We start from the raw sequence: 27,488 nt of genomic DNA on the forward strand, positions 1-27,488 counted from the left end.
AAGGGGCCTCAATAGCAACTAATGCCCTGGTGTGGTGTAAGTGGCCTCAGCCAGCAGCCACAGGCACTGGTGTGGTGTAAGTGCCCTCAGCCAGCAGCCACAGGCCCTGGTGTGGTGTAAGTGGCCTGAGCAAGAGCCACAGGCCCTGGTGTGGTGTAAGTGGCCTCAGCCAGAAGCCACAGGCACTGGTGTGGTGTAAGTGCCCTCAGCCAGCAGCCACAGGCACTGGTGTGGTGTAAGTGACCTCAGCCAGCAGCCACAGGCCCTGGTGTGGTGTAAGTGGCCTCAGCCAGCAGCCACAGGCCCTGGTGTGGTGTAAGTGGCCTCAGCCAGAAGCCACAGGCCCTGGTGTGGTGTAAGTGCCCTCAGCCAGCAGCCACAGGCACTGGTGTGGTGTAAGTGACCTCAGCCAGCAGCCACAGGCCCTGGTGTGGTGTAAGTGGCCTCAGCCAGCAGCCACAGGCCCTGGTGTGGTGTAAGTGGCCTCAGCCAGTGCCACAGGCCCTGGTGTGGTGTAAGTGGCCTGAGCAAGAGTCACAGACCCTGGTGTGGTGTAATTGGCCTCAATAGCAACTAATGCCCTGGTGTGGTGTAAGTGGCCTCAGCCAGTGCCACAGGCCCTGATGTGGTGTAAGTGGCCTGAGCAAGAGCCACAGACCCTGGTGTGGTGTAATTGGCCTCAATAGCAACTAATGCCCTGGTGTGGTGTAAGTGGCCTCAGCCAGCAGCCACAGGCCCTGGTGTGGTGTAAGTGGCCTCAGCCAGCAGCCACAGGCCCTGATGTGGTGTAAGTGGCCCCAGCCGGTCACTCAGGCCCTGGTGTGGTGTAGGTGGCATCAGCTAGCAGCACAAGACATTGGAAAACAGCCAAAAGCAATGTCGTTAATGTGCCCTCATTAATGGGCAGCTGCTTTTGGTCTTTTAATACACCCCTTCTCTGGATCAAAAGCGGTTCAATGACATGAAAATGAAAGGCTTACAGCACCAGGTATTCCCAGGTAGTAGCAACTAATGCCCTGGTGTGGTGTAAGTGGCCTCAGCCAGCAGCCACAGGCCCTGGTGTGGTGTAAGTGGCCTCAGCCAGTGCCACAGGCCCTGGTGTGGTGTAAGTGGCCTGAGCAAGAGCCACAGACCCTGGTGTGGTGTAATTGGCCTCAATAGCAACTAATGCCCTGGTGTGGTGTAAGTGGCCTCAGCCAGCAGCCACAGGCCCTGGTGTGGTGTAAGTGGCCTCAGCCAGCAGCCACAGGCCCTGATGTGGTGTAAGTGGCCCCAGCCGGTCACTCAGGCCCTGGTGTGGTGTAGGTGGCATCAGCTAGCAGCACAAGACATTGGAAAACAGCCAAAATCAATGTCGTTAATGTGCCCTCATTAATGGGCAGCTGCTTTTGGTCTTTTAATACACCCCTTCTCTGGATCAAAAGCGGTTCAATGACATGAAAAAGAAAGGCTTACAGCACCAGGTATTCCCAGGTAGTCTCCCATCCAAGTACTAACCAAGCACAGCCCTGCTTAGCTTCCGAGATCAGACGAGGTCGGGCGAGCTCAGGGTGGTATGGCCGTAAGCTGCTGGCCCCAGCACAATGTCTCAATTTATGGATTCAACTGATTAGGTGGCAAGTACCTGAAGTTACGAAGACAATCCTTTAACCATACCTGCATGTTTGCATAATACCCTAACCCAAAGGCTCAGTTTAGCATTTATCTAACAGCACAGGCCCTGGATTGTTGAAGATGGCCTCAGGAACCAGCACAGGGCCTGGTGTGTTGTACATGGCCACAGCTAGCAGCACAGGGCCTGGTTTGGTGAAGATGGCCTCGGCCAGAAGCGCAGGGCCTGGTGTGATGTGAGTGGCCTGAGCAAGAGCCACAGGCCCTGGTGTGGTGTAATTGGCCTCAGCCAGCAGCCACAGGCCCTGGTGTGGTGTAAGTGGCCTCAGCCAGTGCCACAGGCCCTGGTGTGGTGTAAGTGGCCTGAGCAAGAGTCACAGACCCTGGTGTGGTGTAATTGGCCTCAATAGCAACTAAGGCCCTGGTGTGGTGTAAGTGGCCTCAGCCAGAAGCCACAGGCACTGGTGTGGTGTAAGTGGCCTCAGCCAGCAGCCACAGGCCCTGGTGTGGTGTAAGTGGCCTCAGCCAGCAGCCACAGGCCCTGGTGTGGTGTAAGTGGCCTCAGCCAGCAGCCACAGGCCCTGGTGTGGTGTAAGTGGCCTCAGCCAGAGCCACAGGCCCTGGTGTGGTGTAAGTGGCCTCAGCCAGTGCCACAGGCCCTGGTGTGGTGTAAGTGGCCTGAGCAAGAGCCACAGACCCTGGTGTGGTGTAATTGGCCTCAATAGCAACTAATGCCCTGGTGTGGTGTAGGTGGCCTCAGCCAGCAGCCACAGGCCCTGGTGTGGTGTAAGTGGCCTCAATAGCAACTAATGCCCTGGTGTGGTGTAAGTGGCCTCAGCCAGCAGCCACAGGCCCTGGTGTGGTGTAAGTGGCCTCAGCCAGTGCCACAGGCCCTGGTGTGGTGTAAGTGGCCTGAGCAAGAGCCACAGACCCTGGTGTGGTGTAATTGGCCTCAATAGCAACTAATGCCCTGGTGTGGTGTAGGTGGCCTCAGCCAGCAGCCACAGGCCCTGGTGTGGTGTAAGTGGCCTCAGCCAGTGCCACAGGCCCTGGTGTGGTGTAAGGGGCCTCAATAGCAACTAATGCCCTGGTGTGGTGTAAGTGGCCTCAGCCAGCAGCCACAGGCACTGATGTGGTGTAAGTGGCCTCAGCCAGCAGCCACAGGCCCTGGTGTGGTGTAAGTGGCCTCAGCCAGCAGCCACAGGCACTGGTGTGGTGTAAGTGGCCTGAGCCAGCAGCCACAGGCCCTGGTGTGGTGTAAGTGGCCTCAGTCAGAAGCCACAGGCACTGGTGTGGTGTAAGTGCCCTCAGCCAGCAGCCACAGGCCCTGGTGTGGTGTAAGTGACCTCAGCCAGCAGCCACAGGCCCTGGCGTGGTGTAAGTGGCCTCAGCCAGCAGCCACAGGCCTTGGTGTGGTGTAAGTGGCCTCAGCCAGTGCCACAGGCCCTGGTGTGGTGTAATTGGCCTCAATAGCAACTAATGCCCTGGTGTGGTGTAGGTGGCCTCAGCCAGCAGCCACAGGCCCTGGTGTGGTGTAAGTGGCCTCAGCCAGTGCCACAGGCCCTGGTGTGGTGTAAGGGGCCTCAATAGCAACTAATGCCCTGGTGTGGTGTAAGTGGCCTCAGCCAGCAGCCACAGGCCCTGGTGTGGTGTAAGTGGCCTCAGCCAGCAGCCACAGGCCCTGGTGTGGTGTAAGTGCCCTCAGCCAGCAGCCACAGGCCCTGGTGTGGTGTAAGTGGCCTCAGCCAGCAGCCACAGGCCCTGGTGTGGTGTAAGTGGCCTGAGCCAGCAGCCACAGGCCCTGGTGTGGTGTAAGTGGCCTGAGCAAGAGCCACAGGCCCTGGTGTGGTGTAAGTGGCCTCAGCCAGAAGCCACAGGCCCTGGTGTGGTGTAAGTGACCTCAGCCAACAGCCACAGGCCCTGGTGTGGTGTAAGTGGCCTCAGCCAGCAGCCACAGGCCCTGGTGTGGTGTAAGTGACCTCAGCCAGCAGCCACAGGCCCTGGTGTGGTGTAAGTGGCCTCAGCCAGCAGCCACAGGCCCTGGTGTGGTGTAAGTGGCCTCAGCCAGTGCCACAGGCCCTGGTGTGGTGTAAGTGGCCTGAGCAAGAGTCACAGACCCTGGTGTGGTGTAATTGGCCTCAATAGCAACTAATGCCCTGGTGTGGTGTAGGTGGCCTCAGCCAGCAGCCACAGGCCCTGGTGTGGTGTAAGTGGCCTCAGCCAGTGCCACAGGCCCTGGTGTGGTGTAAGTGGCCTGAGCAAGAGCCACAGACCCTGGTGTGGTGTAATTGGCCTCAATAGCAACTAATGCCCTGGTGTGGTGTAAGTGGCCTCAGCCAGCAGCCACAGGCCCTGGTGTGGTGTAAGTGGCCTCAGCCAGCAGCCACAGGCCCTGATGTGGTGTAAGTGGCCCCAGCCGGTCACTCAGGCCCTGGTGTGGTGTAGGTGGCATCAGCTAGCAGCACAAGACATTGGAAAACAGCCAAAAGCAATGTCGTTAATGTGCCCTCATTAATGGGCAGCTGGTTTTGGTCTTTTAATACACCCCTTCTCTGGATCAAAAGCGGTTCAATGACATGAAAATGAAAGGCTTACAGCACCAGGTATTCCCAGGTAGTCTCCCATCCAAGTACTAACCAAGCCCAGCCCTGCTTAGCTTCAGAGATCAGACGAGGTCAGGCGTGCTCAGGGTGGTATGGCCGTAAGCTGCTGGCCCCAGCACAATGTCTCAATTTATGGATTCAACTGATTAGGTGGCAAGTACCTGAAGTTACGAAGACAATCCTTTAACCATACCTGCATGTTTGCATAATACCCTAACCCAAAGGCTCAGTTTAGCATTTATCTAACAGCACAGGCCCTGGATTGTTGAAGATGGCCTCAGGAACCAGCACAGGGCCTGGTGTGTTGTACATGGCCACAGCTAGCAGCACAGGGCCTGGTTTGGTGAAGATGGCCTCGGCCAGAAGCGCAGGGCCTGGTGTGATGTGAGTGGCCTGAGCAAGAGCCACAGGCCCTGGTGTGGTGTAAGTGGCCTCAGCCAGAAGCCACAGGCACTGGTGTGGTGTAAGTGGCCTCAGCCAGCAGCCACAGGCCCTGGTGTGGTGTAAGTGGCCTCAGCCAGCAGCCACAGGCCCTGGTGTGGTGTAAGTGGCCTCAATAGCAACTAATGCCCTGGTGTGGTGTAAGTGGCCTCAGCCAGCAGCCACAGGCCCTGGTGTGGTGTAATTGGCCTCAATAGCAACTAAGGCCCTGGTGTGGTGTAGGTGGCCTCAGCCAGCAGCCACAGGCCCTGGTGTGGTGTAAGTGGCCTCAGCCAGCAGCCACAGGCCCTGGTGTGGTGTAAGTGGCCTCAGCCAGCAGCCACAGGCCCTGATGTGGTGTAAGTGGCCCCAGCCGGTCACTCAGGCCCTGGTGTGGTGTAGGTGGCATCAGCTAGCAGCACAAGACATTGGAAAACAGCCAAAAGCAATGTCGTTAATGTGCCCTCATTAATGGGCAGCTGCTTTTGGTCTTTTAATACACCCCTTCTCTGGATCAAAAGCGGTTCAATGACATGAAAATGAAAGGCTTACAGCACCAGGTATTCCCAGGCAGTCTCCCATCCAAGTACTAACCAAGCCCAGCCCTGCTTAGCTTCCGAGATCAGACGAGGTCGGGCGTGCTCAGGGTGGTATGGCCGTAAGCTGCTGGCCCCAGCACAATGTCTCAATTTATGGATTCAACTGATTAGGTGGCAAGTACCTGAAGTTACGAAGACAATCCTTTAACCATACCTGCATGTTTGCATAATACCCTAACCCAAAGGCTCAGTTTAGCATTTATCTAACAGCACAGGCCCTGGATTGTTGAAGATGGCCTCAGGAACCAGCACAGGGCCTGGTGTGTTGTACATGGCCACAGCTAGCAGCACAGGGCCTGGTTTGGTGAAGATGGCCTCGGCCAGAAGCGCAGGGCCTGGTGTGATGTGAGTGGCCTGAGCAAGAGCCACAGGCCCTGGTGTGGTGTAATTGGCCTCAGCCAGCAGCCACAGGCCCTGGTGTGGTGTAAGTGGCCTCAGCCAGCAGCCACAGGCCCTGGTGTGGTGTAAGTGGCCTCAGCCAGTGCCACAGGCCCTGGTGTGGTGTAAGTGGCCTGAGCAAGAGTCACAGACCCTGGTGTGGTGTAATTGGCCTCAATAGCAACTAAGGCCCTGGTGTGGTGTAAGTGGCCTCAGCCAGAAGCCACAGGCACTGGTGTGGTGTAAGTGGCCTCAGCCAGCAGCCACAGGCCCTGGTGTGGTGTAAGTGGCCTCAGCCAGCAGCCACAGGCCCTGGTGTGGTGTAAGTGGCCTCAGCCAGCAGCCACAGGCCCTGGTGTGGTGTAAGTGGCCTCAGCCAGAGCCACAGGCCCTGGTGTGGTGTAAGTGGCCTGAGCAAGAGCCACAGACCCTGGTGTGGTGTAATTGGCCTCAATAGCAACTAATGCCCTGGTGTGGTGTAGGTGGCCTCAGCCAGCAGCCACAGGCCCTGGTGTGGTGTAAGTGGCCTCAATAGCAACTAATGCCCTGGTGTGGTGTAAGTGGCCTCAGCCAGCAGCCACAGGCCTTGGTGTGGTGTAAGTGGCCTCAGCCAGTGCCACAGGCCCTGGTGTGGTGTAAGTGGCCTCAATAGCAACTAAGGCGCTGGTGTGGTGTAGGTGGCCTCAGCCAGCAGCCACAGGCCCTGGTGTGGTGTAAGTGGCCTCAGCCAGTGCCACAGGCCCTGGTGTGGTGTAAGTGGCCTGAGCAAGAGCCACAGACCCTGGTGTGGTGTAATTGGCCTCAATAGCAACTAATGCCCTGGTGTGGTGTAAGTGGCCTCAGCCAGCAGCCACAGGCCCTGGTGTGGTGTAAGTGGCCTCAGCCAGCAGCCACAGGCCCTGATGTGGTGTAAGTGGCCCCAGCCGGTCACTCAGGCCCTGGTGTGGTGTAGGTGGCATCAGCTAGCAGCACAAGACATTGGAAAACAGCCAACAGCAATGTCGTTAATGTGCCCTCATTAATGGGCAGCTGCTTTTGGTCTTTTAATACACCCCTTCTCTGGATCAAAAGCGGTTCAATGACATGAAAATGAAAGGCTTACAGCACCAGGTATTCCCAGGCAGTCTCCCATCCAAGTACTAACCAAGCCCAGCCCTGCTTAGCTTCCGAGATCAGACGAGGTCGGGCGTGCTCAGGGTGGTATGGCCGTAAGCTGCTGGCCCCAGCACAATGTCTCAATTTATGGATTCAACTGATTAGGTGGCAAGTACCTGAAGTTACGAAGACAATCCTTTAACCATACCTGCATGTTTGCATAATACCCTAACCCAAAGGCTCAGTTTAGCATTTATCTAACAGCACAGGCCCTGGATTGTTGAAGATGGCCTCAGGAACCAGCACAGGGCCTGGTGTGTTGTACATGGCCACAGCTAGCAGCACAGGGCCTGGTTTGGTGAAGATGGCCTCGGCCAGAAGCGCAGGGCCTGGTGTGATGTGAGTGGCCTGAGCAAGAGCCACAGGCCCTGGTGTGGTGTAAGTGGCCTCAGCCAGAAGCCACAGGCACTGGTGTGGTGTAAGTGGCCTCAGCCAGCAGCCACAGGCCCTGGTGTGGTGTAAGTGGCCTCAGCCAGCAGCCACAGGCCCTGGTGTGGTGTAAGTGGCCTCAGCCAGCAGCCACAGGCCCTGGTGTGGTGTAAGTGGCCTCAGCCAGTGCCACAGGCCCTGGTGTGGTGTAAGTGGCCTGAGCAAGAGCCACAGACCCTGGTGTGGTGTAATTGGCCTCAATAGCAACTAATGCCCTGGTGTGGTGTAAGTGGCCTCAGCCAGCAGCCACAGGCCCTGGTGTGGTGTAAGTGGCCTCAGCCAGCAGCCACAGGCCCTGGTGTGGTGTAAGGGGCCTCAATAGCAACTAATGCCCTGGTGTGCTGTAAGTGGCATCAGCCAGCAGCCACAGGCACTGGTGTGGTGTAAGTGCCCTCAGCCAGCAGCCACAGGCCCTGGTGTGGTGTAAGTGCCCTCAGCCAGCAGCCACAGGCCCTGGTGTGGTGTAAGTGGCCTCAGCCAGTGCCACAGGCCCTGGTGTGGTGTAAGTGGCCTGAGCAAGAGCCACAGGCCCTGGTGTGGTGTAAGTGGCCTCAGCCAGAAGCCACAGGCACTGGTGTGGTGTAAGTGCCCTCAGCCAGCAGCCACAGGCCCTGGTGTGGTGTAAGTGGCCTCAGCCAGCAGCCACAGGCCCTGGTGTGGTGTAAGTGGCCAAAGCAAGAGTCACAGACCCTGGTGTGGTGTAATTGGCCTCAATAGCAACTAATGCCCTGGTGTGGTGTAGGTGGCCTCAGCCAGCAGCCACAGGCCCTGGTGTGGTGTAAGTGGCCTCAGCCAGTGCCACAGGCCCTGGTGTGGTGTAAGGGGCCTCAATAGCAACTAATGCCCTGGTGTGGTGTAAGTGGCCTCAGCCAGCAGCCACAGGCACTGGTGTGGTGTAAGTGGCCTCAGCCAGCAGCACAAGGCCCTGGTGTGGTGTAAGTGGCCTCAGCCAGTGCCACAGGCACTGGTGTGGTGTAAGTGGCCTGAGCAAGAGTCACAGACCCTGGTGTGGTGTAATTGGCCTCAATAGCAACTAATGCCCTGGTGTGGTGTAGGTGGCCTCAGCCAGCAGCCACAGGCCCTGGTGTGGTGTAAGTGGCCTCAGCCAGTGCCACAGGCCCTGGTGTGGTGTAAGTGGCCTGAGCAAGAGCCACAGACCCTGGTGTGGTGTAATTGGCCTCAATAGCAACTAATGCCCTGGTGTGGTGTAAGTGGCCTCAGCCAGCAGCCACAGGCCCTGGTGTGGTGTAAGTGGCCTCAGCCAGCAGCCACAGGCCCTGATGTGGTGTAAGTGGCCCCAGCCGGTCACTCAGGCCCTGGTGTGGTGCAGGTGGCATCAGCTAGCAGCACAAGACATTGGAAAACAGCCAAAAGCAATGTCGTTAATGTGCCCTCATTAATGGGCAGCTGCTTTTGGTCTTTTAATACACCCCTTCTCTGGATCAAAAGCGGTTCAATGACATGAAAATGAAAGGCTTACAGCACCAGGTATTCCCAGGCAGTCTCCCATCCAAGTACTAACCAAGCCCAGCCCTGCTTAGCTTCCGAGATCAGACGAGGTCGGGCGTGCTCAGGGTGGTATGGCCGTAAGCTGCTGGCCCCAGCACAATGTCTCAATTTATGGATTCAACTGATTAGGTGGCAAGTACCTGAAGTTACGAAGACAATCCTTTAACCATACCTGCATGTTTGCATAATACCCTAACCCAAAGGCTCAGTTTAGCATTTATCTAACAGCACAGGCCCTGGATTGTTGAAGATGGCCTCAGGAACCAGCACAGGGCCTGGTGTGTTGTACATGGCCACAGCTAGCAGCACAGGGCCTGGTTTGGTGAAGATGGCCTCGGCCAGAAGCGCAGGGCCTGGTGTGATGTGAGTGGCCTGAGCAAGAGCCACAGGCCCTGGTGTGGTGTAATTGGCCTCAGCCAGCAGCCACAGGCCCTGGTGTGGTGTAAGTGGCCTCAGCCAGCAGCCACAGGCCCTGGTGTGGTGTAAGTGGCCTCAGCCAGTGCCACAGGCCCTGGTGTGGTGTAAGTGGCCTGAGCAAGAGTCACAGACCCTGGTGTGGTGTAATTGGCCTCAATAGCAACTAAGGCCCTGGTGTGGTGTAAGTGGCCTCAGCCAGAAGCCACAGGCACTGGTGTGGTGTAAGTGGCCTCAGCCAGCAGCCACAGGCCCTGGTGTGGTGTAAGTGGCCTCAGCCAGCAGCCACAGGCCCTGGTGTGGTGTAAGTGGCCTCAGCCAGCAGCCACAGGCCCTGGTGTGGTGTAAGTGGCCTCAGCCAGTGCCACAGGCCCTGGTGTGGTGTAAGTGGCCTCAGCCAGTGCCACAGACCATGGTGTGGTGTAATTGGCCTCAATAGCAACTAATGCCCTGGTGTGGTGTAGGTGGCCTCAGCCAGCAGCCACAGGCCCTGGTGTGGTGTAAGTGGCCTCAATAGCAACTAATGCCCTGGTGTGGTGTAAGTGGCCTCAGCCAGCAGCCACAGGCCCTGGTGTGGTGTAAGTGGCCTCAGCCACTGCCACAGGCCCTGGTGTGGTGTAAGTGGCCTCAATAGCAACTAAGGCCCTGGTGTGGTGTAGGTGGCCTCAGCCAGCAGCCACAGGCCCTGGTGTGGTGTAAGTGGCCTCAGCCAGTGCCACAGGCCCTGGTGTGGTGTAAGTGGCCTGAGCAAGAGCCACAGACCCTGGTGTGGTGTAATTGGTCTCAATAGCAACTAATGCTCTGGTGTGGTGTAAGTGGCCTCAGCCAGCAGCCACAGGCCCTGGTGTGGTGTAAGTGGCCTCAGCCAGCAGCCACAGGCCCTGATGTGGTGTAAGTGGCCCCAGCCGGTCACTCAGGCCCTGGTGTGGTGTAGGTGGCATCAGCTAGCAGCACAAGACATTGGAAAACAGCCAAAAGCAATGTCGTTAATGTGCCCTCATTAATGGGCAGCTGCTTTTGGTCTTTTAATACACCCCTTCTCTGGATCAAAAGCGGTTCAATGACATGAAAATGAAAGGCTTACAGCACCAGGTATTCCCAGGTAGTCTCCCATCCAAGTACTAACCAAGCCCAGCCCTGCTTAGCTTCCGAGATCAGACGAGGTCGGGCGTGCTCAGGGTGGTATGGCCGTAAGCTGCTGGCCCCAGCACAATGTCTCAATTTATGGATTCAACTGATTAGGTGGCAAGTACCTGAAGTTACGAAGACAATCCTTTAACCATACCTGCATGTTTGCATAATACCCTAACCCAAAGGCTCAGTTTAGCATTTATCTAACAGCACAGGCCCTGGATTGTTGAAGATGGCCTCAGGAACCAGCACAGGGCCTGGTGTGTTGTACATGGCCACAGCTAGCAGCACAGGGCCTGGTTTGGTGAAGATGGCCTCGGCCAGAAGCGCAGGGCCTGGTGTGATGTGAGTGGCCTGAGCAAGAGCCACAGGCCCTGGTGTGGTGTAAGTGGCCTCAGCCAGAAGCCACAGGCACTGGTGTGGTGTAAGTGGCCTCAGCCAGCAGCCACAGGCCCTGGTGTGGTGTAAGTGGCCTCAGCCAGCAGCCACAGGCCCTGGTGTGGTGTAAGTGGCCTCAGCCAGCAGCCACAGGCCCTGGTGTGGTGTAAGTGGCCTCAATAGCAACTAATGCCCTGGTGTGGTGTAAGTGGCCTCAGCCAGCAGCCACAGGCCCTGGTGTGGTGTAAGTGGCCTGAGCAAGAGCCACAGACCCTGGTGTGGTGTAATTGGCCTCAATAGCAACTAAGGCCCTGGTGTGGTGTAGGTGGCCTCAGCCAGCAGCCACAGGCCCTGGTGTGGTGTAAGTGGCCTCAGCCAGCAGCCACAGGCCCTGGTGTGGTGTAAGTGGCCTCAGCCAGCAGCCACAGGCCCTGATGTGGTGTAAGTGGCCCCAGCCGGTCACTCAGGCCCTGGTGTGGTGTAGGTGGCATCAGCTAGCAGCACAAGACATTGGAAAACAGCCAAAAGCAATGTCGTTAATGTGCCCTCATTAATGGGCAGCTGCTTTTGGTCTTTTAATACACCCCTTCTCTGGATCAAAAGCGGTTCAATGACATGAAAATGAAAGGCTTACAGCACCAGGTATTCCCAGGTAGTCTCCCATCCAAGTACTAACCAAGCCCAGCCCTGCTTAGCTTCCGAGATCAGACGAGTTCGGGCGTGCTCAGGGTGGTATGGCCGTAAGCTGCTGGCCCCAGCAAAATGTCTCAATTTATGGATTCAACTGATTAGGTGGCAAGTACCTGAAGTTACGAAGACAATCCTTTAACCATACCTGCATGTTTGCATAATACCCTAACCCAAAGGCTCAGTTTAGCATTTATCTAACAGCACAGGCCCTGGATTGTTGAAGATGGCCTCAGGAACCAGCACAGGGCCTGGTGTGTTGTACATGGCCACAGCTAGCAGCACAGGGCCTGGTTTGGTGAAGATGGCCTCGGCCAGAAGCGCAGGGCCTGGTGTGATGTGAGTGGCCTGAGCAAGAGCCACAGGCCCTGGTGTGGTCTAAGTCGCCTCAGCCAGAAGCCACAGGCACTGGTGTGGTGTAAGTGGCCTCAGCCAGCAGCCACAGGCCCTGGTGTGGTGTAAGTGGCCTCAGCCAGAAGCCACAGGCACTGGTGTGGTGTAAGTGGCCTCAGCCAGCAGCCACAGGCCCTGGTGTGGTGTAAGTGGCCTCAGCCAGTGCCACAGGCCCTGGTGTGGTGTAAGTGGCCTGAGCAAGAGCCACAGACCCTGGTGTGGTGTAATTGGCCTCAATAGCAACTAATGCCCTGGTGTGGTGTAGGTGGCCTCAGCCAGCAGCCACAGGCCCTGGTGTGGTGTAAGTGGCCTCAATAGCAACTAATGCCCTGGTGTGGTGTAAGTGGCCTCGGCCAGCAGCCACAGGGCCTGGTGTGATAGGAGTGGCCTGAGCAAGAGCCACAGGCCCTGGTGTGGAGTAAGTGGCCTGAGCAAGAGCCACAGGCCCTGGTGTGGTGTAAGTGGCCTCAGCCAGAGCCACAGGCCCTGGTGTGGTGTAAGTGGCCTCAGAAGCAAATAAGGCCGTGGTGTGGTGTAAGTGGCCTCAGCCAGAGCCACAGGCCCTGGTGTGGTGTAAGTGGCCTCAATAGCAACTAAGGCCCTGGTGTGGTGTAAGTGGCCTCATCCAGCAGCCACAGGCCTTGGTGTGGTGTAAGTCGCCTCATCCAGCAGCCACAGGCCCTGGTGTGGTAAAAGTGGCCTGAGCAAGAGCCACAGACCCTGGTGTGGTGTAATTGGCCTCAATAGCAAGTAAGGCCCTGGTGTGGTGTAGGTGGCCTCAGCCAGCAGCCACAGGCCCTGGTGTGGTGTAAGTGGCCTCAGCCAGCAACCACAGGCCCTGATGTGGTGTAAGTGGCCCCAGCCGGTCACTCAGGCCCTGGTGTGGTGTAAGTGGCATCAGCTAGCAGCACAAGACATTGGAAAACAGCCAAAAGCAATGTCGTTAATGTGCCCTCATTAATGGGCAGCTGCTTTTGGTCTTTTAATACACCCCTTCTCTGGATCAAAAGCGGTTCAATGACATGAAAATGAAAGGCTTACAGCACCAGGTATTCCAAGGAAGTCTCCCATCCAAGTACTAACCAAGCCCAGCCCTGCTTAGCTTCCGAGATCAGACGAGGTCGGGCGTGCTCAGGGTGGTATGGCCGTAAGCTGCTGGCCCCAGCACAATGTCTCAATTTATGGATTCAACTGATTAGGTGGCAAGTACCTGAAGTTACGAAGACAATCCTATAACCATACCTGCATGTTTGCATAATACCCTAACCCAAAGGCTCAGTTTGGCATTTATCTAACAGCACAGGCCCTGGATTGTTGAAGATGGCCTCAGGAACCAGAACAGGGCCTGGTGTGTTGTACATGGCCACAGCTAGCAGCACAGGGCCTGGTTTGGTGAAGATGGCCTCGGCCAGAAGCACAGGGCCTGGTGTGATATGAGTGGCCTGAGCAAGAGCCACAGGCCCTGGTGTGGAGTAAGTGGCCTGAGCAAGAGCCACAGGCCCTGGTGTGGTGTAAGTGGCCTGAGCAAGAGCAACAGGCCCTGGTGTGGTGTAATTGGCCTCAATAGCAACTAAGGCCCTGGTGTGGTGTATGTGACCTCAGCCAGCAGCCACAGGCCCTGGTGTGGTGTAAGTGGCCTCAGAAGCAAATAAGGCCGTGGTGTTGTGTATGTGGCCTCAGCCAGCAGCCACAGGCCCTTGGTGTGGTGTAAGTGGCCTCAGCCAGCAGCCACAGGCCCTGGTGTGGTGTGGGTGGCCTCAGCCAGCAGCCACAGGCCCTTGGTGTGGTGTAAGTCGCCTCATCCAGCAGCCACAGGCCCTGATGTGGTGTAAGTGGCCTCAGCCAGAGCCACAGGCCCTGGTGTGGTGTAAGTTGCCTCAGCCAGAGCCACAGGGTCTGGTGTGATATGAGTGGCCTGAGCAAGAGCCACAGGCCCTGGTGTGGTGTAAGTGGCCTCAGCCAGCAGCCACAGGCCCTGGTGTGGTGTGGGTGGCCTCAGCCAGCAGCCACAGGCCCTTGGTGTGGTGTAAGTCGCCTCATCCAGCAGCCACAGGCCCTGATGTGGTGTAAGTGGCCTCAGCCAGAGCCACAGGCCCTGGTGTGGTGTAAGTGGCCTCAGCCAGAGCCACAGGCCCTGATGTGGTGTAAGTGGCCCCAGCCGGTCACTCAGGCCCTGGTGTGGTGTAGGTGGCATCAGCTAGCAGCACAAGACATTGGAAAACAGCCAAAAGCAGTGTCGTTAATGTGCCCTCATTAATGGGCAGCTGCTTTTGGTCTTTTAATACACCCCTTCTCTGGATCAAAAGTGGTTCAATGACATGAAAATGAAAGGCTTACAGCACCAGGTATTCCCAGGCAGTCTCCCATCCAAGTACTAACCAAGCCCAGCCCTTCTTAGCTTCCGAGATCAGACGAGGTCGGGCGTGCTCAGGGTGGTATGGCCGTAAGCTGCTGGCCCCAGCACAATGTCTCAATTTATGGATTCAACTGATTAGGTGGCAAGTACCTGAAGTTACGAAGACAATCCTATAACCATACCTGCATGTTTGCATAATACCCTAACCCAAAGGCTCAGTTTGGCATTTATCTAACAGCACAGGCCCTGGATTGTTGAAGATGGCCTCAGGAACCAGCACAGGGCCTGGTGTGTTGTACATGGCCACAGCAAGCAGCACAGGGCCTGGTTTGGTGAAGATGGCCTCGGCCAGAAGCACAGGGTCTGGTGTGATATGAGTGGCCTGAGCAAGAGCCACAGGCCCTGGTGTGGTGTAAGTGGCCTCAGCCAGCAGCCACAGGCCCTGGTGTGGTGTGGGTGGCCTCAGCCAGCAGCCACAGGCCCTTGTGTGGTGTAAGTGGCCTCAGCCAGCAGCCACAGGCCCTGGTGTGGTGTAAGTGACCTCAGCCAGTGCCACAGGCCCTGGTGTGGTGTAATTGGCCTCAATAGCAACTAAGGCCCTGGTGTTGTGTATGTGGCCTCAGCCAGCAGCCACAGGCCCTGGTGTGGTGTAAGTGGCCTCAATAGCAACTAATGCCCTGGTGTGGTGTAAGTGGCCTCAGCCAGCAGCCACAGGCACTGGTGTGGTGTAAGTGCCCTCAGCCAGCAGCCACAGGCCCTGGTGTGGTGTAAGTGGCATGAGCAAGAGCCACAGGCACTGGTGTGGTGTAAGTGGCCTCAGCCAGAAGCCACAGGCACTGGTGTGGTGTAAGTGCCCTCAGCCAGCAGCCACAGGCCCTGGTGTGGTGTAAGTGGCCTCAGCCAGCAGCCACAGGCCCTGGTGTGGTGTAAGTGGCCTCAGCCAGCAGCCACAGGCCCTGGTGTGGTGTAAGTGGCCTCAGCCAGTGCCACAGGCCCTGGTGTGGTGTAAGTGGCCTGAGCAAGAGCCACAGACCCTGGTGTGGTGTAATTGGCCTCAATAGCAACTAATGCCCTGGTGTGGTGTAAGTGGCCTCAGCCAGCAGCCACAGGCCCTGGTGTGGTGTAAGTGGCCTCAGCCAGCAGCCACAGGCCCTGATGTGGTGTAAGTGGCCCCAGCCGGTCACTCAGGCCCTGGTGTGGTGTAGGTGGCATCAGCTAGCAGCACAAGACATTGGAAAACAGCCAAAAGCAATGTCGTTAATGTGCCCTCATTAATGGGCAGCTGCTTTTGGTCTTTTAATACACCCCTTCTCTGGATCAAAAGCGGTTCAAAGACATGAAAATGAAAGGCTTACAGCACCTGGTATTCCAAGGAAGTCTCCCATCCAAGTACTAACCAAGAACAGCCCTGCTTAGCTTCCGAGATCAGACGTGGTCGGGCATGCTCAGGGTGGTATGGCCGTAAGCTGCTGGCCACAGCACAATGTCTCAATTTATGGATTCAAGTGATTAGGTGGCAAGTACCTGGAGTTACGAAGACAATCCTATAACCATACCTGCATGTTTGCATAATACCCTAACCCAAAGGCTCAGTTTAGCATTTATCCAACAGCACAGGCCCTGGATTGTTGAAGATGGCCTCAGGAACAAGAACAGGGCCTGGTGTGTTGTACATGGTCACAGCTAGCAGCACAGGGCCTGGTTTGGTGAAGATGGCCTCGGCCAGAAGCGCAGGGCCTGGTGTGATATGAGTGGCCTGAGCAAGAGCCACAGGCCCTGGTGTGGTGTAAGTGGCCTGAGCAAGAGCCACAGGCCCTGGTGTGGTGTAAGTGGCCTCAGCCAGAGCCACAGGCCCTGGTGTGGTGTAAGTGGCCTCAGAAGCAAATAAGGCCGTGGTGTGGTGTAAGTGGCCTCAGCCAGAGCCACAGGCCCTGGTGTGGTGTAAGTGGCCTCAATAGCAACTAAGGCCCTGGTGTTGTGTAAGTGGCCTCATCCAGCAGCCACAGGCCTTGGTGTGGTGTAAGTCGCCTCATCCAGCAGCCACAGGCCCTGGTGTGGTGTAAGTGGCCTGAGCAAGAGCCACAGACCCTGGTGTGGTGTAATTGGCCTCAATAGCAAGTAAGGCCCTGGTGTGGTGTAGGTGGCCTCAGCCAGCAGCCACAGGCCCTGGTGTGGTGTAAGTGGCCTCAGCCAGCAACCACAGGCCCTGATGTGGTGTAAGTGGCCCCAGCCGGTCACTCTGGCCCTGGTGTGGTGTAAGTGGCATCAGCTAGCAGCACAAGACATTGGAAAACAGCCAAAAGCAATGTCGTTAATGTGCCCTCATTAATGGGCAGCTGCTTTTGGTCTTTTAATACACCCCTTCTCTGGATCAAAAGCGGTTCAATGACATGAAAATGAAAGGCTTACAGCACTAGGTATTCCAAGGAAGTCTCCCATCCAAGTACTAACCAAGCCCAGCCCTGCTTAGCTTCCGAGATCAGACGAGGTCGGGCGTGCTCAGGGTGGTATGGCCGTAAGCTGCTGGCCCCAGCACAATGTCTCAATTTATGGATTCAACTGATTAGGTGGCAAGTACCTGAAGTTACGAAGACAATCCTATAACCATACCTGCATGTTTGCATAATACCCTAACCCAAAGGCTCAGTTTAGCATTTATCCAACAGCACAGGCCCTGGATTGTTGAAGATGGCCTCAGGAACCAGAACAGGGCCTGGTGTGTTGTACATGGCCACAGCTAGCAGCACAGGGCCTGGTTTGGTGAAGATGGCCTCGGCCAGAAGCACAGGGCCTGGTGTGATATGAGTGGCCTGAGCAAGAGCCACAGGCCCTGGTGTGGAGTAAGTGGCCTGAGCAAGAGCCACAGGCCCTGGTGTGGTGTAAGTGGCCTGAGCAAGAGCAACAGGCCCTGGTGTGGTGTAATTGGCCTCAATAGCAACTAAGGCCCTGGTGTGGTGTATGTGGCCTCAGCCAGCAGCCACAGGCCCTGGTGTGGTGTAAGTGGCCTCAGAAGCAAAAAAGGCCATGGTGTTGTGTATGTGGCCTCAGCCAGCAGCCACAGGCCCTTGGTGTGGTGTAAGTGGCCTCAGCCAGCAGCCACAGGCCCTGGTGTGGTGTAGGTGGCCTCAGCCAGCAGCCACAGGCCCTTGGTGTGGTGTAAGTCGCCTCATCCAGCAGCCACAGGCCCTGATGTGGTGTAAGTGGCCTCAGCCAGAGCCACAGGCCCTGGTGTGGTGTAAGTGGCCTCAGCCAGAGCCACAGGGTCTGGTGTGATATGAGTGGCCTGAGCAAGAGCCACAGGCCCTGGTGTGGTGTAAGTGGCCTCAGCCAGCAGCCACAGGCCCTGGTGTGGTGTGGGTGGCCTCAGCCAGCAGCCACAGGCCCTTGGTGTGGTGTAAGTCGCCTCATCCAGCAGCCACAGGCCCTGATGTGGTGTAAGTGGCCTCAGCCAGAACCACAGGCCCTGGTGTAGTGTAAGTGGCCTCAGCCAGTGCCACAGGCCCTGGTGTGGTGTAAGTGGCCTGAGCAAGAGCCACAGACCCTGGTGTGGTGTAATTGGCCTCAATAGCAACTAATGCCCTGGTGTGGTGTAGGTGGCCTCAGCCAGCAGCCACAGGCCCTGGTGTGGTGTAAGTGGCCTCAGCCAGCAGCCACAGGCCCTGGTGTGGTGTAAGTGGCCTCAGCCAGCAACCACAGGCCCTGATGTGGTGTAAGTGGCCCCAGCCGGTCACTCTGGCCCTGGTGTGGTGTAAGTGGCATCAGCTAGCAGCACAAGACATTGGAAAACAGCCAAAAGCAATGTCGTTAATGTGCCCTCATTAATGGGCAGCTGCTTTTGGTCTTTTAATACACCCCTTCTCTGGATCAAAAGCGGTTCAATGACATGAAAATGAAAGGCTTACAGCACTAGGTATTCCAAGGAAGTCTCCCATCCAAGTACTAACCAAGCCCAGCCCTGCTTAGCTTCCGAGATCAGACGAGGTCGGGCGTGCTCAGGGTGGTATGGCCGTAAGCTGCTGGCCCCAGCACAATGTCTCAATTTATGGATTCAACTGATTAGGTGGCAAGTACCTGAAGTTACGAAGACAATCCTATAACCATACCTGCATGTTTGCATAATACCCTAACCCAAAGGCTCAGTTTAGCATTTATCCAACAGCACAGGCCCTGGATTGTTGAAGATGGCCTCAGGAACCAGAACAGGGCCTGGTGTGTTGTACATGGCCACAGCTAGCAGCACAGGGCCTGGTTTGGTGAAGATGGCCTCGGCCAGAAGCACAGGGCCTGGTGTGATATGAGTGGCCTGAGCAAGAGCCACAGGCCCTGGTGTGGAGTAAGTGGCCTGAGCAAGAGCCACAGGCCCTGGTGTGGTGTAAGTGGCCTGAGCAAGAGCAACAGGCCCTGGTGTGGTGTAATTGGCCTCAATAGCAACTAAGGCCCTGGTGTGGTGTATGTGGCCTCAGCCAGCAGCCACAGGCCCTGGTGTGGTGTAAGTGGCCTCAGAAGCAAAAAAGGCCATGGTGTTGTGTATGTGGCCTCAGCCAGCAGCCACAGGCCCTTGGTGTGGTGTAAGTGGCCTCAGCCAGCAGCCACAGGCCCTGGTGTGGTGTAGGTGGCCTCAGCCAGCAGCCACAGGCCCTTGGTGTGGTGTAAGTCGCCTCATCCAGCAGCCACAGGCCCTGATGTGGTGTAAGTGGCCTCAGCCAGAGCCACAGGCCCTGGTGTGGTGTAAGTGGCCTCAGCCAGAGCCACAGGGTCTGGTGTGATATGAGTGGCCTGAGCAAGAGCCACAGGCCCTGGTGTGGTGTAAGTGGCCTCAGCCAGCAGCCACAGGCCCTGGTGTGGTGTGGGTGGCCTCAGCCAGCAGCCACAGGCCCTTGGTGTGGTGTAAGTCGCCTCATCCAGCAGCCACAGGCCCTGATGTGGTGTAAGTGGCCTCAGCCAGAACCACAGGCCCTGGTGTAGTGTAAGTGGCCTCAGCCAGTGCCACAGGCCCTGGTGTGGTGTAAGTGGCCTGAGCAAGAGCCACAGACCCTGGTGTGGTGTAATTGGCCTCAATAGCAACTAATGCCCTGGTGTGGTGTAGGTGGCCTCAGCCAGCAGCCACAGGCCCTGGTGTGGTGTAAGTGGCCTCAGCCAGCAGCCACAGGCCCTGGTGTGGTGTAAGTGGCCTCAGCCAGAGCCACAGGCCCTGATGTGGTGTAAGTGGCCCCAGCCGGTCACTCAGGCCCTGGTGTGGTGTAGGTGGCATCAGCTAGCAGCACAAGACATTGGAAAAAAGCCAAAAGCAGTGTCGTTAATGTGCCCTCATTAATGGGCAGCTGCTTTTGGTCTTTTAATACACCCCTTCTCTGGATCAAAAGCAGTTCAATGACATGAAAATGAAAGGCTTACAGCACCAGGTATTCCCAGGCAGTCTCCCATCCAAGTACTAACCAAGCCCAGCCCTGCTTAGCTTCCGAGATCAGACGAGGTCGGGCGTGCTCAGGGTGGTATGGCCGTAAGCTGCTGGCCCCAGCACAATGTCTCAATTTATGGATTCAAGTGATTAGGTGGCAAGTACCTGAAGTTACGAAGACAATCCTATAACCATAACTGCATGTTTGCATAATACCCTAACCCAAAGGCTCAGTTTGGCATTTATCCAACAGCACAGGCCCTGGATTGTTGAAGATGGCTTCTGGAACCAGCACAGGGCCTGGTGTGTTGTACATGGCCACAGCTAGCAGCACAGGGCCTGGTTGGGTGAAGATGGCCTCGGCCAGAAGCACAGGGTCTGGTGTGATATGAGTGGCCTGAGCAAGAGCCACAGGCCCTGGTGTGGTGTAAGTGGCCTCAGCCAGCAGCCACAGGCCCTGGTGTGGTGTAAGTGGCCTCAGCCAGCAGCCACAGGCCCTGGTGTGGTGTAAGTGGCCTCAGCCAGTGCCACAGGCCCTGGTGTGGTGTAATTGGCCTCAATAGCAACTAAGGCCCTGGTGTGGTGTATGTGGCCTCAGCCAGCAGCCACAGGCCCTGGTGTGGTGTACATGGCCACAGCCAGCAGCCACAGGCCCTGGTGTGGTGTAAGTGGCCTCAATAGCAACTAAGGCCCTGGTGTGGTGTAAGTGGCCTCAGCCAGCAGCCACAGGCCTTGGTGTGGTGTAAGTCGCCTCATCCAGCAGCCACAGGCCCTGGTGTGGTGTAAGTGGCCTCAGCCAGCAGCCACAGGCCCTGGTGTGGTGTAAGTGGCCTCAGCCAGTGCCACAGGCCCTGGTGTTGTGTAAGTGGCCTGAGCAAGAGCCACAGACCCTGGTGTGGTGTAATTGGCCTCAATAGCAACTAATGCCCTGGTGTGGTGTAAGTGGCCTCAGCCAGCAGCCACAGGCCCTGGTGTGGTGTAATTGGCCTCAATAGCAACTAATGCCCTGGTGTGGTGTAAGTGGCCTCAGCCAGCAGCCACAGGCCCTGGTGTGGTGTAAGTGGCCTCAGCCAGCAGCCACAGGCCCTGATGTGGTGTAAGTGGCCCCAGCCGGTCACTCAGGCCCTGGTGTGGTGTAGGTGGCATCAGCTAGCAGCACAAGACATTGGAAAACAGCCAAAAGCAGTGTCGTTAATGTGCCCTCATTAATGGGCAGCTTCTTTTGGTCTTTTAATACACCCCTTCTCTGGATCAAAAGCGGTTCAATGACATGAAAAAGAAAGGCTTACAGCACCAGGTATTCCCAGGTAGTCTCCCATCCAAGTACTAACCAAGCCCAGCCATGCTTATCTTCCGAGATCAGACGAGGTCGGGCGTGCTCAGGGTGGTATGGCCGTAAGCTGCTGGCCCCAGCACAATGTCTCAATTTATGGATTCAACTGATTAGGTGGCAAGTACCTGAAGTTACGAAGACAATCCTTTAACCATACCTGCATGTTTGCATAATACCCTAACCCAAAGGCTCAGTTTAGCATTTATCTAACAGCACAGGCCCTGGATTGTTGAAGATGGCCTCAGGAACAAGCACAGGGCCTGGTGTGTTGTACATGGCCACAGCAAGAAGCACAGGGCCTGGTTTGGTGAAGATGGCCTCGGCCAGAAGCACAGGGCCTGGTGTGATATGAGTGGCCTGAGCAAGAGCCACAGGCCCTGGTGTGGTGTAAGTGGCCTGAGCAAGAGCCACAGGCCCTGGTGTGGTGTAAGTGGTCTCAGCCAGCAGCCACAGGCCCTGGTGTGGTGTAGGTGGCCTCAGCCAGCAGCCACAGGCCCTGATGTGGTGTAAGTGGCCCCAGCCGGTCACTTAGGCCCTGGTGTTGTGTAGGTGGCATCAGCTAGCAGCCACAGGCCCTGGTGTGGTGTAAGTGGCCTCAGCCAGAGCCACAGACCCTGATGTGGTGTAATTGGCCTCAATAGCAACTAAGGCCCTGGTGTGGTGTAGGTGGCCTCAGCCAGCAGCCACAGGCCCTGGTGTGGTGTAAGTGGCCTCAGCCAGCAGCCACAGGCCCTGGTGTGGTGTAAGTGGCCTCAGCCAGAGCCACAGGCCCTGATGTGGTGTAAGTGGCCCCAGCCGGTCACTCAGGCCCTGGTGTGGTGTAGGTGGCATCAGCTAGCAGCACAAGACATTGGAAAAGAGCCAAAAGCAGTGTCGTTAATGTGCCCTCATTAATGGGCAGCTGCTTTTGGTCTTTTAATACACCCCTTCTCTGGATCAAAAGCGGTTCAATGACATGAAAATGAAAGGCTTACAGCACCAGGTATTCCAAGGAAGTCTCCCATCCAAGTACTAACCAAGCCCAGCCCTGCTTAGCTTCCGAGATCAGACGAGGTCGGGCGTGCTCAGGGTGGTATGGCCGTAAGCTGCTGGCCCCAGCACAATGTCTCAATTTATGGATTCAACTGATTAGGTGGCAAGTACCTGAAGTTACGAAGACAATCCTATAACCATACCCGCATGTTTGCATAATACCCTAACCAAAAGGCTCAGTTTAGCATTTATCCAACAGCACAGGCCCTGGATTGTTGAAGATGGCCTCAGGAACCAGAACAGGGCCTGGTGTGTTGTACATGGCCACAGCTAGCAGCACAGGGCCTGGTTTGGTGAAGATGGCCTCGGCCAGAAGCACAGGGCCTGGTGTGATATGAGTGGCCTGAGCAAGAGCCACAGGCCCTGGTGTGGTGTAAGTGGCCTGAGCAAGAGCCACAGGCCCTGGTGTGGAGTAAGTGGCCTGAGCAAGAGCCACAGGCCCTGGTGTGGTGTAAGTGGCCTGAGCAAGAGCCACAGGCCCTGGTGTGGTGTAATTGGCCTCAATAGCAACTAAGGCCCTGGTGTGGTGTATGTGGCCTCAGCCAGCAGCCACAGGCCCTGGTGTGGTGTAAGTGGCCTGAGAAGCAAATAAGGCCGTATTGTGGTGTATGTGGCCTCAGCCAGGAGCCACAGGCCCTGGTGTGGTGTAAGTGGCCTGAGCAAGAGCCACAGACCCTGGTGTGGTGTAAGTGGCCTCAGCCAGCAGCCACAGGCCTTGGTGTGGTGTAAGTCGCCTCAGCCAGAAGCCACAGGCACTGGTGTGGTGTAAGTGGCCTCAGCCAGCAGCCACAGGCCCTGGTGTGGTGTAAGTGGCCTCATCCAGAGCCACAGGCCCTGGTGTGGTGTAAGTGGCCTCAGAAGCAAATAAGGCCGTGGTGTGGTGTAAGTGGCCTCAGCCAGAAGCCACAGGCACTGGTGTGGTGTAAGTGGCCTCAGCCAGCAGCCACAGGCCCTGGTGTGGTGTAAGTGACTTCAGCCAGTGCCACAGGCCCTGGTGTGGTGTAAGTGGCCTGAGCAAGAGCCACCGACCCTGGTGTGGTGTAATTGGCCTCAATAGCAACTAATGCCCTGGTGTGGTGTAGGTGGCCTCAGCCAGCAGCCACAGGCCCTGGTGTGGTGTAAGTGGCCTCAGCCAGTGCCACAGGCCCTGGTGTGGTGTAAGGGGCCTCAATAGCAACTAATGCCCTGGTGTGGTGTAAGTGGCCTCAGCCAACAGCCACAGGCACTGCTGTGGTGTAAGTGGCCTCAGCCAGTGCCACAGGCCCTGGTGTGGTGTAAGTGGCCTCAGCCAGTGCCACAGGCCCTGGTGTGGTGTAAGGGGCCTCAATAGCAACTAATGCCCTGGTGTGGTGTAAGTGGCCTCAGCCAGCAGCCACTGGCACTGGTGTGGTGTAAGTGCCCTCAGCCAGCAGCCACAGGCCCTGGTGTGGTGTAAGTGGCCTCAGCCAGCAGCCACAGGCCCTGGTGTGGTGTAAGTGGCCTGAGCCAGCAGCCACAGGCCCTGGTGTGGTGTAAGTGGCCTCAGCCAGAAGCCACAGGCCCTGGTGTGGTGTAAGTGCCCTCAGCCAGCAGCCACAGGCCCTGGTGTGGTGTAAGTGACCTCAGCCAGCAGCCACAGGCCCTGGTGTGGTGTAAGTGGCCTCAGCCAGCAGCCACAGGCCCTGGTGTGGTGTAAGTGGCCTCAGCCAGTGCCACAGGCCCTGGTGTGGTGTAAGTGGCCTGAGCAAGAGTCACAGACCCTGGTGTGGTGTAATTGGCCTCAATAGCAACTAATGCCCTGGTGTGGTGTAGGTGGCCTCAGCCAGCAGCCACAGGCCCTGGTGTGGTGTAAGTGGCCTCAGCCAGTGCCACAGGCCCTGGTGTGGTGTAAGTGGCCTCAGCCAGTGCCACAGGCCCTGGTGTGGTGTAAGTGGCCTGAGCAAGAGCCACAGACCCTGGTGTGGTGTAATTGGCCTCAATAGCAACTAATGCCCTGGTGTGGTGTAGGTGGCCTCAGCCAGCAGCCACAGGCCCTGGTGTGGTGTAAGTGGCCTCAATAGCAACTAATGCCCTGGTGTGGTGTAAGTGGCCTCAGCCAGCAGCCACAGGCCCTGGTGTGGTGTAAGTGGCCTGAGCAAGAGCCACAGACCCTGGTGTGGTGTAATTGGCCTCAATAGCAACTAAGGCCCTGGTGTGGTGTAGGTGGCCTCAGCCAGCAGCCACAGGCCCTGGTGTGGTGTAAGTGGCCTCAGCCAGCAGCCACAGGCCCTGGTGTGGTGTAAGTGGCCTCAGCCAGCAGCCACAGGCCCTGATGTGGTGTAAGTGGCCCCAGCCGGTCACTCAGGCCCTGGTGTGGTGTAGGTGGCATCAGCTAGCAGCACAAGACATTGGAAAACAGCCAAAAGCAATGTCGTTAATGTGCCCTCATTAATGGGCAGCTGCTTTTGGTCTTTTAATACACCCCTTCTCTGGATCAAAAGCGGTTCAATGACATGAAAATGAAAGGCTTACAGCACCAGGTATTCCCAGGTAGTCTCCCATCCAAGTACTAACCAAGCCCAGCCCTGCTTAGCTTCCGAGATCAGACGAGGTCGGGCGTGCTCAGGGTGGTATGGCCGTAAGCTGCTGGCCCCAGCACAATGTCTCAATTTATGGATTCAACTGATTAGGTGGCAAGTACCTGAAGTTACGAAGACAATCCTTTAACCATACCTGCATGGTTGCATAATACCCTAACCCAAAGGCTCAGTTTAGCATTTATCTAACAGCACAGGCCCTGGATTGTTGAAGATGGCCTCAGGAACCAGCACAGGGCCTGGTGTGTTGTACATGGCCACAGCTAGCAGCACAGGCCCTGGTGTGGTGTAAATGGCCTCAGCCAGCAGCCACAGGCCCTGGTGTGGTGTAAGTGGCCTCAGCCAGAGCCACAGGCCCTGGTGTGGTGTAAGTGGCCTCAGCCAGTGCCACAGGCCCTGGTGTGGTGTAAGTGGCCTGAGCAAGAGCCACAGACCCTGGTGTGGTGTAACTGGCCTCAATAGCAACTAATGCCCTGGTGAGGTGTAGGTGGCCTCAGCCAGCAGCCACAGGCCCTGGTGTGGTGTAAGTGGCCTCAGCCAGTGCCACAGGCCCTGGTGTGGTGTAAGGGGCCTCAATAGCAACTAATGCCCTGGTGTGGTGTAAGTGGCCTCAGCCAGCAGCCACAGGCACTGGTGTGGTGTAAGTGGCCTCAGCCAGCAGCCACAGGCCCTGGTGTGGTGTAAGTGGCCTCAGCCAGCAGCCACAGGCCCTGGTGTGGTGTAAGTGGCCTGAGCCAGCTGCCACAGGCCCTGGTGTGGTGTAAGTGGCCTCAGCCAGAAGCCACAGGCACTGGTGTGGTGTAAGTGCCCTCAGCCAGCAGCCACAGGCCCTGGTGTGGTGTAAGTGACCTCAGCCAGCAGCCACAGGCCCTGGTGTGGTGTAAGTGGCCTCAGCCAGCAGCCACAGGCCCTGGTGTGGTGTAAGTGCCCTCAGCCAGCAGCCACAGGCCCTGGTGTGGTGTAAGTGGCCTCAGCCAGTGCCACAGGCCCTGGTGTGGTGTAAGTGGCCTGAGCAAGAGTCACAGACCCTGGTGTGGTGTAATTGGCCTCAATAGCAACTAATGCCCTGGTGTGGTGTAGGTGGCCTCAGCCAGCAGCCACAGGCCCTGGTGTGGTGTAAGTGGCCTCAGCCAGTGCCACAGGCCCTGGTGTGGTGTAAGGGGCCCCAATAGCAACTAATGCCCTGGTGTGGTGTAAGTGGCCTCAGCCAGCAGCCACAGGCACTGGTGTGGTGTAAGTGCCCTCAGCCAGCAGCCACAGGCCCTGGTGTGGTGTAAGTGGCCTCAGCCAGCAGCCACAGGCACTGGTGTGGTGTAAGTGCCCTCAGCCAGCAGCCACAGGCCCTGGTGTGGTGTAAGTGGCCTCAGCCAGCAGCCACAGGCCCTGGTGTGGTGTAAGTGGCCTGAGCAAGAGCCACAGGCCCTGGTGTGGTGTAAGTGGCCTCAGCCAGAAGCCACAGGCACTGGTGTGGTGTAAGTGCCCTCAGCCAGCAGCCACAGGCACTGGTGTGGTGTAAGTGACCTCAGCCAGCAGCCACAGGCCCTGGTGTGGTGTAAGTGGCCTCAGCCAGCAGCCACAGGCCCTGGTGTGGTGTAAGTGCCCTCAGCCAGCAGCCACAGGCACTGGTGTGGTGTAAGTGACCTCAGCCAGCAGCCACAGGCCCTGGTGTGGTGTAAGTGGCCTCAGCCAGCAGCCACAGGCCCAGGTGTGGTGTAAGTGGCCTCAGCCAGTGCCACAGGCCCTGGTGTGGTGTAAGTGGCCTGAGCAAGAGTCACAGACCCTGGTGTGGTGTAATTGGCCTCAATAGCAACTAATGCCCTGGTGTGGTGTAGGTGGCCTCAGCCAGCAGCCACAGGCCCTGGTGTGGTGTAAGTGGCCTGAGCAAGAGCCACAGACCCTGGTGTGGTGTAATTGGCCTCAATAGCAACTAATGCCCTGGTGTGGTGTAAGTGGCCTCAGCCAGCAGCCACAGGCCCTGGTGTGGTGTAAGTGGCCTCAGCCAGCAGCCACAGGCCCTGATGTGGTGTAAGTGGCCCCAGCCGGTCACTCAGGCCCTGGTGTGGTGTAGGTGGCATCAGCTAGCAGCACAAGACATTGGAAAACAGCCAAAAGCAATGTCGTTAATGTGCCCTCATTAATGGGCAGCTGCTTTTGGTCTTTTAATACACCCCTTCTCTGGATCAAAAGCGGTTCAATGACATGAAAATGAAAGGCTTACAGCACCAGGTATTCCCAGGTAGTCTCCCATCCAAGTACTAACCAAGCCCAGCCCTGCTTAGCTTCCGAGATCAGACGAGGTCGGGCGTGCTCAGGGTGGTATGGCCGTAAGCTGCTGGCCCCAGCACAATGTCTCAATTTATGGATTCAACTGATTAGGTGGCAAGTACCTGAAGTTACGAAGACAATCCTTTAACCATACCTGCATGTTTGCATAATACCCTAACCCAAAGGCTCAGTTTAGCATTTATCTAACAGCACAGGCCCTGGATTGTTGAAGATGGCCTCAGGAACCAGCACAGGTTCTGGTGTGTTGTACATGGCCACAGCTAGCAGCACAGGGCCTGGTTTGGTGAAGATGGCCTCGGCCAGAAGCGCAGGGCCTGGTGTGATGTGAGTGGCCTGAGCAAGAGCCACAGGCCCTGGTGTGGTGTAAGTGGCCTCAGCCAGAAGCCACAGGCACTGGTGTGGTGTAAGTGGCCTCAGCCAGCAGCCACAGGCCCTGGTGTGGTGTAAGTGGCCTCAGCCAGCAGCCACAGGCCCTGGTGTGGTGTAAGTGGCCTCAGCCAGCAGCCACAGGCCCTGGTGTGGTGTAAGTGGCCTCAGCCAGAGCCACAGGCCCTGGTGTGGTGTAAGTGGCCTCAGCCAGCAGCCACAGGCCCTGGTGTGGTGTAAGTGGCCTCAATAGCAACTAATGCCCTGGTGTGGTGTAAGTGGCCTCAGCCAGCAGCCACAGGCCCTGGTGTGGTGTAAGTGGCCTGAGCAAGAGCCACAGACCCTGGTGTGGTGTAATTGGCCTCAATAGCAACTAAGGCCCTGGTGTGGTGTAGGTGGCCTCAGCCAGCAGCCACAGGCCCTGGTGTGGTGTAAGTGGCCTCAGCCAGCAGCCA

General features: G+C 57.1%; 16 non-coding genes and 1 pseudogene across 16 annotated transcripts; all 17 read right to left on the bottom strand.

Moving 5' to 3' along the window:
- Positions 1-1,448: 1,448 nt before the first annotated feature.
- LOC145427219 (5S ribosomal RNA) lies at positions 1,449-1,567 on the bottom strand. The gene has a single exon (XR_013907951.1). It is a non-coding gene; the product is annotated as a 5S ribosomal RNA (ribosomal RNA).
- Positions 1,568-4,199: 2,632 nt separating this feature from the next.
- Positions 4,200-4,318, bottom strand: LOC145426925 (5S ribosomal RNA). The gene has a single exon (XR_013907645.1). It is a non-coding gene; the product is annotated as a 5S ribosomal RNA (ribosomal RNA).
- An 861-nt stretch (positions 4,319-5,179) lies between these two features.
- On the bottom strand, positions 5,180-5,298 carry LOC145426520 (5S ribosomal RNA). The gene has a single exon (XR_013907230.1). It is a non-coding gene; the product is annotated as a 5S ribosomal RNA (ribosomal RNA).
- A 1,408-nt stretch (positions 5,299-6,706) lies between these two features.
- LOC145426521 (5S ribosomal RNA) lies at positions 6,707-6,825 on the bottom strand. The gene has a single exon (XR_013907231.1). It is a non-coding gene; the product is annotated as a 5S ribosomal RNA (ribosomal RNA).
- Positions 6,826-8,668: 1,843 nt separating this feature from the next.
- On the bottom strand, positions 8,669-8,787 carry LOC145426522 (5S ribosomal RNA). The gene has a single exon (XR_013907232.1). It is a non-coding gene; the product is annotated as a 5S ribosomal RNA (ribosomal RNA).
- Positions 8,788-10,195: 1,408 nt separating this feature from the next.
- LOC145427788 (5S ribosomal RNA) lies at positions 10,196-10,314 on the bottom strand. Its single transcript, XR_013908329.1, has one exon. It is a non-coding gene; the product is annotated as a 5S ribosomal RNA (ribosomal RNA).
- A 940-nt stretch (positions 10,315-11,254) lies between these two features.
- On the bottom strand, positions 11,255-11,373 carry LOC145426590 (5S ribosomal RNA). The gene has a single exon (XR_013907300.1). It is a non-coding gene; the product is annotated as a 5S ribosomal RNA (ribosomal RNA).
- Positions 11,374-12,741: 1,368 nt separating this feature from the next.
- LOC145426772 (5S ribosomal RNA) lies at positions 12,742-12,860 on the bottom strand. The gene has a single exon (XR_013907488.1). It is a non-coding gene; the product is annotated as a 5S ribosomal RNA (ribosomal RNA).
- Positions 12,861-14,037: 1,177 nt separating this feature from the next.
- On the bottom strand, positions 14,038-14,156 carry LOC145427046 (5S ribosomal RNA). The gene has a single exon (XR_013907770.1). It is a non-coding gene; the product is annotated as a 5S ribosomal RNA (ribosomal RNA).
- Positions 14,157-15,411: 1,255 nt separating this feature from the next.
- On the bottom strand, positions 15,412-15,530 carry LOC145427407 (5S ribosomal RNA; annotated as a pseudogene).
- Positions 15,531-16,465: 935 nt separating this feature from the next.
- LOC145426600 (5S ribosomal RNA) lies at positions 16,466-16,584 on the bottom strand. Its single transcript, XR_013907310.1, has one exon. It is a non-coding gene; the product is annotated as a 5S ribosomal RNA (ribosomal RNA).
- A 1,374-nt stretch (positions 16,585-17,958) lies between these two features.
- Positions 17,959-18,077, bottom strand: LOC145426602 (5S ribosomal RNA). Its single transcript, XR_013907312.1, has one exon. It is a non-coding gene; the product is annotated as a 5S ribosomal RNA (ribosomal RNA).
- Positions 18,078-19,450: 1,373 nt separating this feature from the next.
- On the bottom strand, positions 19,451-19,569 carry LOC145426524 (5S ribosomal RNA). The gene has a single exon (XR_013907234.1). It is a non-coding gene; the product is annotated as a 5S ribosomal RNA (ribosomal RNA).
- A 1,174-nt stretch (positions 19,570-20,743) lies between these two features.
- On the bottom strand, positions 20,744-20,862 carry LOC145427076 (5S ribosomal RNA). The gene has a single exon (XR_013907800.1). It is a non-coding gene; the product is annotated as a 5S ribosomal RNA (ribosomal RNA).
- Positions 20,863-21,761: 899 nt separating this feature from the next.
- LOC145426773 (5S ribosomal RNA) lies at positions 21,762-21,880 on the bottom strand. Its single transcript, XR_013907489.1, has one exon. It is a non-coding gene; the product is annotated as a 5S ribosomal RNA (ribosomal RNA).
- A 2,429-nt stretch (positions 21,881-24,309) lies between these two features.
- Positions 24,310-24,428, bottom strand: LOC145427789 (5S ribosomal RNA). The gene has a single exon (XR_013908330.1). It is a non-coding gene; the product is annotated as a 5S ribosomal RNA (ribosomal RNA).
- Positions 24,429-26,592: 2,164 nt separating this feature from the next.
- LOC145427790 (5S ribosomal RNA) lies at positions 26,593-26,711 on the bottom strand. Its single transcript, XR_013908332.1, has one exon. It is a non-coding gene; the product is annotated as a 5S ribosomal RNA (ribosomal RNA).
- Between the last annotated feature and the right edge of the window lie 777 nt (positions 26,712-27,488).

This window comes from Astatotilapia calliptera, chromosome 3, assembly GCF_964374335.1.
Source record: "Astatotilapia calliptera chromosome 3, fAstCal68.1, whole genome shotgun sequence".
Lineage (NCBI taxonomy): Eukaryota > Metazoa > Chordata > Actinopteri > Cichliformes > Cichlidae > Astatotilapia > Astatotilapia calliptera.